Raw genomic sequence first — 15657 nt, forward strand, 5'->3', positions numbered from 1 at the left:
CCAACTCTTAACCTACTTTATTAATTTATTCTTGAAGGTCTCCTGCCTCACACTAAATGTATAGGCACAACCATAATAGATTATAGATTACTAAACTCCTACATGTTGGGGCAGTTTTGTAGCGTTGTTATTCTTAACCTTAACCTACCAAGTAAGAAAAAGGTAGCAAAAGAAACAATGTATTCTTTCTGAAAATTCTCTCAGCTGCTTATGTCAGATGATGTTTTTTCATATTGGACTATTGTGACTATTGTTCAGGTTGAAAAATTGCTGCTGCTGTTTTAAATATTAGGATAAGAGTTGTTAGCATATAATGTTAGGCAGACAGTTGACTGATGCGTACAGAGGTATATGCTATCAGATTCACTGATGCTTAGTTTCTTAAGTCAGGCTTTTAATAACCAGTTTTACAAATGTGCTATAATCATAAAAATTACTAATATGTATAGTATTGTAGAACAATTTACATAGAATTCATTTAGAAGTTGCAGTGTCCAAAAGTAGGCAAATTGTAAACTTCATCTCAGCACAAACAGTTTAGACGTGATGTCTTGAAAACATTCTCACTGAAAGGTAAGAAGTGTGGTTGCAATCATACTTTACAGTTTCACACTAGCTTCTCTTTTCCTGAGCTTGCTTCTCTCTCTTTACAGTTACGTTTTCTCCATCCAGCTACCATTCGGCCACCATCATAATACTCTAAATAACTCATTATCCTGTTCTTCTACTTCCACCACTCCACACCTCATTTCCTTCTCTACCTTTTTTCTTTTTTATTATCTTTTTCTCTGGCATTGTATCCCCTTGTTACCATACTGCCTTGGATAATGTCTGATATGTAACATGCATTCCTACAAATAATCATGCACTTTGGCATGTACAACATTCAGATCATGTGTAGGCATAGTTCTTGATGTTAAGGTGCAGCTAGTCTGCCAAGTTTGCCTCTAGTAAGGTTGGTGATAAGTGTAGCCTGAACATGACAGTTTGCTCTGCAACAGCATGTTCCATTGGTAGGTACAGAATACCATCCGTGTCCTCTCACCTACCCTTATAGGTTTCTGTGTTGTGATTTTGTTTCTTTTTAAAGATGTCTGCTGACTCAGCATGATTCATGGATAATACTATGAAAATGGTAAAGTCCAAACCGCTCACTTATCTGATTCTGCACACAGTTCAATGATGTGTTGATATATAAAATGATGCAGTATCTGACCCTTAAGTCACACTGCCACATCCTCTTGTTTTTCTTTGCAACTTACATCTCTTTACTTTCTCTTGGTCATCTGTTAACATCGTTTAGTCTATTGTAGTGCATGGAATGCGGTGATTACACTCCAATATTTGGAAAAGAAAACTCCGTTAATGAATAGAGTGGCCCAAGACTCAATCTTAACCATTGTTAAGCACCCCTCTAAGAGATGATAAGATCAGGTCTCACACAAGTGACATTGCTGGCCAGCAGCAAACCACAGTGGCAGAACTCCCAAACAGCTTTGTTTATGCCTGCTGTGCCTCCAGTCTGTCCCTAACTTTCTTAACAAATATATACATATATGACTTGCGTTGTTGTCCATTTGACAGGACTCATTAAGCTCTTTACTGGCTATGAATACAAGCAAAACACTTCATGGTCTCCCTCCCCCATTTTTGATTTAACTAGTAATACATGGAGAAATAAATCTCCATGACTACAAAGAATTATCAGCAGGTCAGCGATCACAATTATTCATTATTTGTTTAAGAATTGGATGCCAAGATTTACCTCTCAAGGTGAATTTATTAGCATCCTTGACTTGAACACATAGTAAAGCAGTAGAGATTGCCAACCTACTCATAATCCCTTGTGTTAATAGTACAGCAAGCTATGTAGATCTAACAGGTTGTCATTGTTGCTGGCCTATCATATGTCTATAATGTATCTGCGTGTATTATGTAATGTCTCCCTATCACATTTACTGAGGCTGTTTCTGATGTGCTATGCAAATTGGGCTGGCCTGCAAATGGACAAACTTATCAGTGTTCTACTCTAATAAACTAATAAATACGTAAATGATTGGCATTTTCTTTAAGGCAACATTTAAGTTATTTTTAGCAGTTAGATACTACATTTTGTTCTTAAAAGTCAAGATTTTTTATTTTTTAGTTAATAAAAGAATTTTTACTACATTATTATAGGGTATAATTTATACCAATGCTCCTTCTTTATGGTGAGATGTGATTTTCATTTTGATGCATTTTGCATTTCTTTTTCTGTAGCTGCTGTTCTTAACTTTTACTGTTTTCTTGCTCCATGTGCAGAACTTCTAGTGTAGCAGGCATGGCTAACATTTTACTTTCTGTAAAATGTTTACTCTGTGTTTGGATAAAAGAAGTATGTAAGAGTGAGAAAAGTTAAAACATATATATATATTTATATGTTTTTGTATTAAAACTTTTTAGCAGAGTTCCCATTTCCTTCCTGCATTTGCTTTGTAATTTGTTTCCCTTCCAAAGCCATGCTGTTGGTGCATTGTGTGTGTGTGTGTGTGTGTGTGTGTGTGTGTATGTGTGTGTGTGTGTGTGTGAGTGGGGGATGGGGGGTCCTCAGTTGCTTGTAACTGTCAATGTGTGTGTGTCTGTGTGTGTGTGTGTGTGTGTGTGTGTGTGTGTGTGTGTGTGTGTGTGTGTGTGTGTGTGTCTGTGTGCTTCTTACAAGTGTGGCATCCTTTACAGAATTAGTTTCTCCTAGATTTTGCCCATTGTGTCTGACTACATTAAAACCCTGAATCAGATAAAATCAGAGAACAAAAGAAAGATTTGTCTTCTCTTTATTTTATTGCATTTTTTAAAATGTATTTTTAGTGAAATGGTAAGGTTATTTGGATGGGCTTGTGGTTTTAGACACATTTGCATATATACACATTGTTTTCTGAGAATGCAGATGTAGTTATATTAAATGGCATATGCACAGCTATTTGCTTTCCACAAGCACTTAAACTTGTGAGAATTCTGCTCAGAGGAAAAAGTGAATGTGAAATAGAACAACACAAGACACACAAGGAAGAATCACACTGTCCTACTCAAGGATGTATTAAGCCTGAGACCTGCAGTGATTCCTTTTAGGGAGTTACAACTACTTGAACAAATTCTAGACAGGAAGATAGACACACAATGTGGCTAAACCCAGATGTTGTCATGTACTATTAGAAGGGTGTCTCCCTGGAGATCTGTTACTGTCTAATATTCTTAGAAACATCTATGCTTTCTTCTTCTTGGTCATTGGGCTCTGGAGCTTTACTTATCTTGAATCACTTAATGGGTCTCCTTGGTTTCTTTTTTGTAAAAAAAAAAGTATAAATAAAATAATAAAATAATCCACAATAATAGTCCAAACATCCACAGGAGTCAAGCACGATAGTCCATAGACAGATTTATAAAGGCAGCAAACGAAGGCAGCAGAAAATAGCAAATTCAATAATACGCGGATTAAACGATAAAATCCAAAGTTTATTGTTAAATGTAAGCGCTTTCACCTTTCGGCTTCTTCAGACATTTACAAAGAAAAAATGCAACCTTTTAAATATCGTGTAAATGCATTTCATTGGTAAATCAAATCACTACGTCATTCAATTAAAATATGTATACAAAACGTATGCCTATTTCATTAAAAACAACTACTTTCTGCTATACTAGCTTAAAAATATATATATAAAAAACTATTACACATAAAAACTATTATATGTACAAAACTCTTACATATAAAATATATATATGACTACACATAAAAGACAAGTTATTAGGTGATTCAGGTGGACACTATAAGCCTTCTCTTTCTCAAAACAGGTTTGAGAGAGGCTTTGTCATTCAGACCAGGATCTCTGTCTGCTTCACATCTAATAATCCACCTGAGTTCATTCTCTTCTGTAAATGTCTCGATGTCACCTCCACGTAAACTTGGTTTAAAAATTTGAATCACTGAAAAAACAAATGTATGATTGGGACCTCTGTCCATAGAATGGTTAGCTAAAGCATTTGTATGACTGCCTTTGCGAATGTGATAAACATGTTCCCTTATGCGTTCTGTGAATCTTCTATTAGTTTTACCTATATAGAAAGATTCACAGGAAACGCATCTAGCTAAATAAACCAAATGTTCACTTTGGCAGTCAGTATTGGTGTGAAAATGAAATTCAACACCAGTAATAGGATGTATAAATGAAGTCCTCTCATCAATGTATGGACACTGTTTGCATTTTCCACAAGGCTTAGTATTTACTGAATTCCTGGTAAAGTCAGAAAATTCCCTGCCTAAAGGACGATGGCAAAGAATACGTTTCAAATTTCTTCTGTTCCTAAAGGCATAAGTGGGTCTGGGTCCTACTATCCTGCCTATATTTTCATCTAATAGAAGAACATTCCAATATTTCTCAAAGGTCGTCTTGACATTAAACATGTCTGAGGTGTAAAATATAGGTATTCTTAGATATGCTGGACCCGAGATGTTCCCTGAGTGACCCTCAATAGATGCTCCTTCAGAAAAATATGGTCTGGCTCTAGAAGTTCTAAGGGAATTAACTGTACTAATGGCTTCATTTAATTCTCTTGGTTTATAACATCTGTCAGTCAACTTTTCTTTAAGGTTGGAGATCTCTAACATAAAGTCATCTTGAGTTGGCTTAAGTCTAGAGGCTCTCATGGCCTGACCCATAACCACATTTTTAAAGACAAATGGAGGATGCATGCTTTCTCGATGAAGTAAAGTATTTCTGTAACATGCTTTACGATGAATTGTGGTATTCAACATTCCATTGTCTAACCTAATTATATCTACATCTAGGAAGGAAATCCTTTCTCTAGAATAGTTAGTGGTAAATTCAAGCAAACTAGTAAGACCGTTAACAGTTGATACCATATGAAGGAGCTCTACTTCCGTGCCAAACCATATAAAAAAGAGATCGTCTACAAAACGTTTATAAAATAAAGCTTTACTCCGAAACTCATGTAAAGGGAATAATTGATCTTCCTCCCACTTAGCCATTACTATGTTGGCGTAGCTATTGGCACAAGAAGTGCCCATAGCTAAGCCATCATTTTGTAAATAGAACTCATTATTGAAAGTAAAAACATTATTCTGCAAAACAATTTCCAAAAACATTAACTGATCTATGACTATTGGGGTTAAATCAGAATGTTCAGTTAAAAACTGATGTACCATTAACACCCCTATGTCATTGGGGATCACAATAAATAAGCTTTTGACATCCATAATTACAAGGATGTAAGGTTTATTGTCAGGTACTTCTTTGATAAATGTATATAGTTCTAAGAGAAATTGTTTACTGTCCCTTAGTATGGTGGGATTAACATTAACTATAGGTCTAAAGAAATGTTCCCGATAAAGGGATAAGGGTTCGGTAACCCAGCCTCTCCCAGCTACTATGGGACGTAGTGGTGGCTTCTCCAGTGACTTGTGGATCTTGGGAAGACCCTGTATAATTGGTACAAGAGGTTTGTTAACTCTAAGAAACTTCATTAAAGTACAATCTATATCTTGACTTCTGTAAAGATAATCTAGTATATCATAGATCTTGAATATCTTATTAGTGACCTCATCTAATTCAATCCTAGTGTAATAATCACCTTCATTCAACATTAAAATCATGCTCTCTAGATAGTCTTCAGAGTCCATGACAACAATGGGTCCTCCTTTGTCCGCAGGACGAATAACTATAGTAAGGTCCTTAGACAAGTCAGATAAGGCCTTCCTTTGATTAAAGGTTAGGTTCTGTCTCCTAGCTTTCCTACTTTTATCTTTATTGAGTTTATTCAACTCATGTAGGTCTTGTTCAACCAACTTATTAAAAGTATCCACCAAAGGATGTAAAGTTGGAACATATAAACTAGGAGTACGAAATGTGCCAATATTGCCTGACCTGTTAACATCCCCAAATTCCAGTTTCAATTGTATATTACGTGCGAAAAGTCTAGTGTCCAAAACTGAATCAGTAACATTGCTTACACTACTAGGAATAAAGGATAAACCCTTATTCAAAACCTGGACTTCATACCTAGTAAGAATCTTATGGGATAAATTCAAAACTAGGGATTGGGAAGGCGTTCCCACATCTTCTTCAAAGTGGGTCCAGTGTGGTCTCCCCCTGAACCTTTCCGCTTCATCCTCCCTCTGTTGTACGAACTCTGCCCCTGCATACATAGAGGAGTCCCTATAGGGAAAGGGGCAGGTGTAGTAGACCTATCAGCAGTCAAATGTGAATGGGGAGGCATAATGGAAGTCTTCCGTCTAACCACTGGTTCAACATTAGGACCAGTAACAACACAATTATCAACATGCTTGTCAGTAACATTGTTTAAAATACAGGTATTAGTTAAATCATTAGAAGCAACATGAGTCTCTATGCTAGTACCTTCAACATTTACATTATCTAAATTATCTAAATTAATAATTGGTTCTGTCACATTACTAATTATGCCAGTTTCAACAGTCCTTTCATCCGAATTAATAACATATGAACGTAAAGTAGAAGGAGCACAGCCATCGTTGTTACTAATACCATTGTTATTCCTGGGCCAAGTGAAGACTTGACCCAGTTTAAAGTCTCTAGCGTCTCTGTTGATTTTACCCTTTTTCTGCTCCAACAGTCTCCTTTCATAATGGGTCTCCTTGGTTTCTTTTTTGTAAAAAAAAAATAAATAAAATAATAAAATAAAAATGACAGAAATTCCTGCTTCTCTGTTGTTAAATTCATGAAAGTTGACTGTTTAATGAAAAGTGCACAGTCCTTATAATTTTGAGATGTGGAACAAGAAATTTTTAAGATGTTCATAGGTGTGTACTAGGCCAAGGCCCTGGGGCCTTTACAAGCCTAGCCCATAGAAGTGCCCTGACATCATGCTGCCATTAGTTTCTGGTGCCTCTATCAAGTAGAGCCACTGGAGTGATCCCCAGGGTGAACTTTTTATTTCCCATCCACTCATCAAGATTTCTCTTGAAAAGGGCCAGTGAGGTACTCTGCTTGACATGTATGGGAAGTCTATTCCAGAACATGGACAGTCTCTGGGTTATGACTTTGCCCCTCTAACATGTTCTGTTGATTGTGGTAATGAGGTTGAGGTCCCTGGAGCATGTGGTTTGGAGCGATTGGGATTTCTTTAGGTGTAACATTTCTAACAGGGCTGGGTCAGACATGGCTTTGTAAGTCAAGCAGAGATCAACAAAGGCCTAGGATCCTCTTCGTGAAGTACTTTTGTGGACTTTCCAGCTGTTGCAGGTGTTTAGTGAGGTACATGCCAAATGGGGCATTATGCTCGATTGGTCTAATGAGGGAAGAGTAGAGAGAGATGATGACCTCTTTCTTCGTAGATCCAAAACCCCTGGTAATGAGATGTGCCACATAGAATGACTTTCTAACCACAGTGGCAATTTGGTGGTCAGAGGAGAGGTTGCTGTTAACCTGTGTCTCCAGATCTCTTATAACGCCTTCAGTGTTCAGTGGGCTACCATCAGTGTGGTAATTAGTGGGAACTGAGTTTTTCCCAAAGGGAATGAAGATGCATTTTTTTACATTAAGCTTGAGGCCATGGTTTCGACACCAGTCGGTCTCAGTGAGGCCTTTCTGTAGGATGTCTACATCACTTGGGGAGTTAATAATGGCTGCCAGCTTGCAATTGTCAGCGAACTTGGTCAGTCCCTCCGTGTTGGCCTGGACTTCTGAGAAGTAGATGCCAAACAGGAGAGGACCCAGGACCGATCCTTGTGGGACTCCCCTCATGACTGGTCGGCAGTCTGACTTGGAGTCTGCTACTTTCACACTGTGAGTTCTATCTGTGAGCCAATTTGCAACCCACCTAGTGATATAGGGGTTGATGCAGAGTTTGGTGAATCTGTCAATAATTCCTGAGTGGGGAAATGGTATCAATGGCCTTGGCCAGATCAAGGTAGGCTGTATGAACTGCCTTGCCATCATTCACAGCTCTGGTGACTGACTGAAAGAAGTCAACCAGGTTTAGCAGGCATGATCTACCCTTCACAAATCCAAATTGTATGGGATCCAGAGTTTGGAGATTCCCTATATCCTTGTTAATTAGGTCCATGATGATGCGCTCCATAACCTTACATATCAGTCTCGTCAGGCTAATGGGGCGATAATTCCCAAGGTCTGTAGTCACTCACCCTTTATGGAGAGGGATGACTGTAGCAGTGTGCCATTCTGTAGGGACAAAGCCTGAGGTGAGGCTGCGATTGAACAGGGCACACAGGTGTGGTGCCAGTTCACTTTATAGTTCATGTAGAACACAACCAGGGATATTGTCGGGTCCCATGGAAGCTGTATTCTTGATCTTGGACATTGCAGCTTTAACCTGTGCTGCAGTAATGCTGGGTATCTGGCATTCTTCCGGTATTGTGATTGGTCCTTTTGGGGAGGGATAAAATTGGCACTGAATCTGTCAGCCAGTATGTTGGCAATATCTGTTGGCTCAGTATAGGAAGTACCATTGTGCAGTAACTCAGAGCAAATATGGGTATTGACATGGAGATTCTTGATATAACTATAGAAGGTTTTGTGGTTGTTTTAGTGTCTACCACAGTTCTGCCTTTCTGCCTTCATAGCTAGATTTAGAGGTTTTGATGAGGGATCTCAACTTTTTGTTGAGGCTAATAAGGAAGTTTTTCCAGTCTTGGGACTTCACCTTTTTCTGCAACAGATTCTTCCTTCTGTGGTAGAGTTTGTTAATGGCAGGGGACCACCAGATTGGCTTCTTTTTTTAGAGGAGAACATCTTGGTTCTGTTGGGTATGGCTAGTTCCATGTATTTATGTACGTGTTCGTACAGTGCATTGGTGTATGATTCGGCGGTCGTGCACCTATTTTCCATTTGCATAGGTGCCGTAAAGTTAGCCACCTCTATTTTTAGGAGCCCAAAGTCAGCTTTGGAGAAGTTTTTCATGGTGGTTACCTTTGCTGGTGGTGTGGGTGAGATGTGGATTTCCATGGTAATTAGTTTGTGGTCGGATATAACCAGGGAGGAATTGACTATTGGTGTTGAGCATCGGTTGCTCATGTTAGTAATAACCAAGGATGTTGCTTCCTCTAGTGGGGTTAAGAATGAGCTGGTCCAATGCATTGGAATTCATGAATTCCAGGAAGCGTTGGGCAAGTGTATTGGTGCATGAGTAGTTTTCCCAGTTGATGGAGGGGTTGCTGAAGTCACCCAGCATGAGAGTGTTGGATTGGACCCTAATAGTTTCTAGGGTGCTTAGGAATGTGGAGTGAGAGTCTTGGGACATGGTTGGGGACCTGTAGCAAGCTACGACCTGAATTGCTGTCTTACCCACAGTTAGTCGTACCTGAAGTATCTTCGATGTGTTATACTAGTCTACTAGTCTGGAGGTGTGTGCATCCTTTATGAATATGGAGATGCCACTGCCTTTGGAGCTTTAGTCCATGTTCTGGGGCCAAAAGGTGTGGAATGAGCTATAGCCTGGTAGCACAGGGGTGCTTTCTCTTGCTTTAAACCAGGTCTCTGTTACAGCACAAATGTCGATGTTCTTCCATTTGAGGAGTGCTTCGAGTGGTGCATCTTGAGATTTAGACTTCTAGCATTGAGCAGCATGACCCTCAGATTGCATTTATTTATAGCTGTTACGGTGGTTATTTTGTCTTTGGAATACCGCCTAAAAAAGGCACTATAGGGGTGGCAAGAGCCTTAGCCAGTATCTGGAAACCTAGGGGTGACAGATGCAGACCATCTCTGGAAAAGCATCGAGGTCTGTCAGTCATGTCATCCCAAGCAGACAGATACTGGTTGTGCTTAGAATGACACCATAAACTTAGCCAATTGTTGAAGTCAGTCATTTTCTACTTGTACTACAGTATCATTCTGGGCGATGGTAGGATGCTGCTCAGGGCTAGGGTCATACCTGCCTGGGCCACATAATCCAAGAGCTCCTCCATGTCTCTTTTCATGTAGTCCAGGGAGGCACGCCTCAGGTCATTCACACACACATGGACAATGACAGAGTCATACTTGTACTTGTTGTGGAGTGACCTGAGTGCGTGTGTTATGTGTTGGATCCTGCCACCCGATAGACAGCTGACTGTTACCTTCTCCTTATTCAGCCTAGTGAGTGGGACATCAGTGTGCCTCACTATCGCTTCAGCTATGATTAATGTATTGGGCAAGCTCTTTTGCCTTAGGGGCTTAGGTTGAGGGGCACACTGTATAGGTGAGCTATGTGTCTTGTGATTTGTGCTGTGTTGTGGTGGTCGAGTGCATTTCTGATTTGGAGGTCTCTGCTGTTTGGGTAGATTTCAATTGAGAGCCTACGCGAAAATGGGTATGTGGTTTGTGTTTTTATGTGAGAACTGTGATGGTGGGTGTTCTGGAGGGCTATGTGTTCCATGTGGTGTGGTGCAGGTGTTGGCCTTCTCCTCTTGACCAGCTATTCTGGTCATGGCTGGAGAGTGCATGTCTTCCAGTTTGGATGTATAAGTGCATCTCTCACAAGTTTGAGTGTAGGAAAGTAAGAGGAGAGGGTTGTCTGTGTACATGAGGCAGTTGCTACACTGCCTCAGAATGCCCAAGCTCACCAGATTAATAGGAGAAAGCACAGGGAACTGACCTTTAGTCATGGCAGGAGGGATTGTCATTACTAATAAGTACTGGAGCAGTTTCCTTATAGAACGTTTAGTGCTGTTAGCACTTGTGTGCTACAATAATTTCTATAAGAAGCCAGATGAAGTGCTAGGCGAATAAGCTAGTTAAATGCAGGAGAGAAGAGAACTAGCAAGATCTAAGAGAAAAATTGAAGAGCAGACTTTCTGGCACCGGTAGTAGTTTACCCTAGCTTAGTGGCACTGCACGGCGCGCAAACCCATGCAAACACGGGCTTTTAAAGCAGAAAGTTGAAAGGGAGCTAGAAACCACTCTTCTTGTGGTAAATAGGCTTACCTAGTGCTTACCACTCCCACTGAAAAGCTGAGAGGCTTCCCTCTAACAGACAAAGGTCTGGGGAACTCAGAAACTGTAATACAGTCCTAAATACAGCAAATCTGTTATCTGGACTACTCTAGTAACAGGAAAGGTGGGAAAAGAAGCTAGAACTTTTTTTTTTTTAATATAACAGTAACAAACGAGCAAACTGATTTAAACAAAATACCAATAAAAAAGCTCAAAACTGAGCCCTGTTCCAGAAGTCTTCAATCAGACAAGTTCTAGCTGCACACTCCTGCCACTAGGGTGCAGGAGAACCTTCTCCACAAAAAGTTGGCCTGGATTAGTGCTCAAGTTATAAAAACAAAGCTAGATTCAGCAGGTCTGAATCTAGTCAATGCTACAGCAAACAATGTGCACCAATTTCAGAAAGAAACAGTTCAAATAAGCAGCACAATAAGTCTTTAACCAGAAATTCCCAGCTCAAAAGCGCAGAATCTACCCTCACCTCCCACAAGAGTGCAGACCACAAACCTACTTAATGTAAAATAACTGGCCTGAAGCCCAACTGCTTAAACCAGAACTGACACTTTTAGAATAAAAAACACTAAGCCATCAATCAGCAATGTAAGCTACCTGTCCTGCCACAAGAGTGCAGACCACAAACATTCTTAATGTGAAACAACTGGCCTAAAGCCCAAGTGGTTAAACCAGAAAGTCTTAGAATAAACAGTTACAATTTAATCAGGCTATGAACAAGCAGTAATAAATGCAGCAGAATCAATGCAATTGAGTACTTTTAAGAATAGGTAGCAAAAGCAAAATAAAGTAATAAAGTAGGAAGAAACACAAATACAGTAAAAGCAGATGGATAAAGTGCAATTTTTCTTTTAATATAACAGTAGCAAACGAGCAAACTGATTTAAACAAATTAACCAATAAAAAAGTAAAAACTGAGCCCCGTTCCAGCAGTCTTCAATTAGACAAGCTCTAACTGCACACTCCTGCCACTAGGGTGCAGGGGGACCCTTCTCCAAAAAAGATGGCCTGGATTAGTGCTCAAGTTATACAAACAAAGTTAGATTCAGCAGGTCTGAATCTAGTCTGTGCTACAGCAAACAATGCGCACCAATTTCAGAAAGAAACAGTTCAGATAAGCAGGCACAATAAGCCTTAAACCAGAAATGCCCACAACAGAAGGGCAGAATCTACCCTCTCCTCCCATAAGAGTACAGACCACAAATGTTGATAGTGTGTGTGAATTATTTCAAAAACAGACTTCTTTGGAGTAACAAAACATTATAGATAACCAATCCTTGTTATTTTCTGCTTGTGTTTTCACTTCTCTAACCATAAATTTAAGCCCTTTCAAGTGGTGGAATAAGATTTCAGTTTTGGAATACAATATTTGTTGAGCACAGAAGGATTAAAAAGAATAAGTATGTACAAGAACTAGAGTGTGAACAAGAAAATGCTGTTAAGAAGCAGAACGAAGATTTGGCCAAGCTGGTGAACACAAAAGCTGATTCTTTGCAGATGAATAGAAATAGTCATAACCTGAACTGTAACAGTTGCTGCCATTTTGGACATGAGGCTTGGGATTCTGACAAATGGTACCCTTCTTTCCAATTTGAAATTAACAAACTGTTTCAGGCAGGGAATGATTCTGTGCAGTCTGAACATCTTCCAGACAATATGTGCTAAATATTCACAAAAAGAATGTGTAACAAACAAAGCATGAGGGGAACTTGAGCAAGGACAGATGGAACAGTGTGGTCATTTTGAAGGAACACTAAACGCTTTCAAAAGCTATAAGGCTGTTGAGGACTTTACATGTGACAAGAGTCCCGTGAAAATGGTGTTTAAGCTCTGGTGAGAGAGAGAGAGAGAAAGAGAGACTACATGTTTTACAAAAGCTGTCTAAATAAAAGACCATAAACATTTTTATTTCATCATGTTCTGGTGTTTCCTACATTTTAACACCACTCTGGCACTATTTACAGGTTTTTAAATAGTTTTATACTTGATTAATGAGTCTGACCACATTGGGTCTGGCATCTTGAAGTAATTCTGATTGTTTAGTCTTCCTCTAGGTATTCTACAATGCAGTTTGTCTGTAAAAATTTACATTGTGCAGGCCTCTTTCTTCTTAAAGCTCCTGTCACTTCATTGATTTTACATGCATACACTGTTGTCTTTCAGTCAGTTAGTTTTAAGTAAAATTTCATGCCCTTCAATAACTACTTAAAACACAAAACAGTGCAAGTGCCACAGAATATTGACTTTCAAAAAGCTTTTTACTCCAGCTTTTTTTTAGAATGGCTAAAATTGCAGTCTTTTGTGAAGCCTGAATTGTACTACTTTGCCTCATCTCCCATGCCCCTTCATACCTAAATTCCCTACCAGTCAAAGTGCTAAGGGCAATTTCAGCTGTTACCTGCTGTGATTGACAGCTCACAGCAGGAGACTTGACTCGTGTACTGTTTCCTTGTTCCAGCTTTTATTTTCTGTATGTGTAGGGGAAGGACCAGGGAGCTGTGACATCATAGCATAGATGGGTTTTTAGGACGGTCATGGTGATGTCAGTTTGGGGAGGGAATTGGCCAGAAAACTACCTGTATTCATTGGCCTTGATGACATCAATGAGTTGAAGACTGCAGCAAGCTTTTCCAGGGTGGGATAAAAGTTTTTCAATGTGAAACCACCACAGCACAGTAAGGTACTTTTCTAGTGGAGAGAAACAGTCAATTTAAAATATTTTAAATGCTTCATAGCAGGATCAGTATATAGTGAGAAAAAGGACAGAGAAGTTAAGCATTTAATAATAGAATCCCGTTGTTGTCCTTTAACTGAATGGAAAATGTCATTAGATGAGGGAGAACTGCTGAAGGAGTAAGTACAGTCTCTCAAAGAGAAGATTTTCAGAAGGGAAATGCAGAAATGGCAGGAGGCACTCTTAATGCAAAAATTTCATTACAGATCAAGATAAAACAAAATACATGCAGAAATTCTGAAACTTGGTTGGTATTGATGGACTAGATAGCCTCAAACAGTAACATAATACTGAAAATAGACAGGTTGTCTAAGCACATGGATCATCCTTTCACTATCTAAACTAATGAGATGGATATGAAGGTGACAATAACCAAACAAGAAGTGAATGATGAGCTATTAAATCCAAAAATAATTACTGACCTGGAAGATGGGTCATGTAGAAAGAACATGCATTTTACAGCTGTGTCAGGAAAAGCTGAGGGCAACAACTGTATAAAGAATTCATGCTGGAAAACTTACAAATGGACTATTATCCTGAAGCATGAGCTCAAAGTTGTGAAAGCCCATGGGGTGAATATTCCAGGAGCAGTAGCCAAAAGAAAGCCTTGACCAATACTAATCAAAAAGAAATCTTACAAAGAGAAAGAGGACATACTTGCAAAATTCTGGAGAAAAGATTTGGCCTCTAAAAGAGGTGAAACCAGGGTCCATGCATGTAATGACTCCTCAATGCAGACCCATACAAAATCTGCCTTTATTCCCACCATAAAGCTGTGCAGGCAGGTGTACCTGAGGTTAAGCTGCTCTAACCTGCTTATTTGAGAGTCTTCTTCCCTTTGGGACTTGATATATATGAACCCCCAGCAGGCTTTTCAAGACCTTCCGCAAAGAATGAACAATGTTTCGTCAGGACATGACCCAAAAGCTGCATTGCAACAAGCAAGTATGTTCAAAAAATTTTGCATATTCTTGAATGGAAACCTGAAAATGAACTGTTTGTGTGATAAGGAACAGTGAAGTCTGAAAACGTCTCTGAAGCTTTCTTTGTATAGAGTTAAGGGTCATTATTGCAATGCAGTGCAGTTATGTTTGTGTGTGTGTTTATCTAAACAAGACTGTTCTATTTAAGCTGCATAATTTTAAATGCTAATGAGTTAGCTACAAGGACACTTTATGTAGTACAATTTCTTCCAGTGTTCATTCTGGTGGCTTGGCCGTATACTCATTGTCTCCTTCTGTATTGATTAGTGACTTTTCAGGGAAAAAAACATGCACACAAACCCTGAGACATCCCATCATTGCAAACCCTAAATACAAAGTTATCCTTTTGAACCAATTTTATCCATTTATGTATTTGCACATTGTTAGCTGCTTAAGTGTTCTGTAACATGTGCAGCTACTTAGTGGGTCTGTGTGTATCAGGCATTAATCCCCATACACACTGACACAGTTTCATCAATGGCATTTTTTCCTTTCTTGACACTTCTGCTCTTTATGTTTGCATTATTTATATAGTATTTTTGAGCCTGATGATCAGCCATGGTTTTACAATAAGAAACATCAGAAGCCATGAACTAAGCCAACTTAATTTTAAAATAATTTAAAATGCAGTGGTGAATTTAGGTATTAGGCATGGGTTCAGATAGTCCCCTTTTGCACAATCCCCTTCACTTAATTAATTTGATCAGAGGATCGCAATTCTGCAGTCACTGCCCATCCATCTATCCATGTCTTCATTTGTATTTTCCACTTGAGACACATTCTGTCACATTTAGCTGTTTGAAATGAAATAACAAGTGTCAGTAGCTCAGAAAGTATCACACCTGCCTTTAGGAACATAGGAGATACAAGTGCAAACTTGATGCCATCATAAATTCCCCAGATGACACCATGATCTTAATAGAGGGTCTGTCCCAAACAAATAGCTGGTGCCAGACCACGGACTGAA

The 15657-nt window shown here is 39.2% G+C and overlaps 1 protein-coding gene across 1 annotated transcript in view; it reads left to right on the top strand.

Moving 5' to 3' along the window:
- Window positions 1-15657, top strand: part of ZCCHC7 (zinc finger CCHC-type containing 7) — a gene marked incomplete at its 5' end in the record, with an annotated part of 2015093 nt that overhangs the window by 1263505 nt on the left and 735931 nt on the right. The gene's annotated exons all lie outside the window — the stretch shown is intronic.

The sequence above is a fragment of the Protopterus annectens genome, chromosome 17.part0 (assembly GCF_019279795.1).
Source record: "Protopterus annectens isolate FY-2018-M chromosome 17.part0, PAN1.0, whole genome shotgun sequence".
NCBI classification, from domain to species: domain Eukaryota; kingdom Metazoa; phylum Chordata; order Ceratodontiformes; family Protopteridae; genus Protopterus; species Protopterus annectens.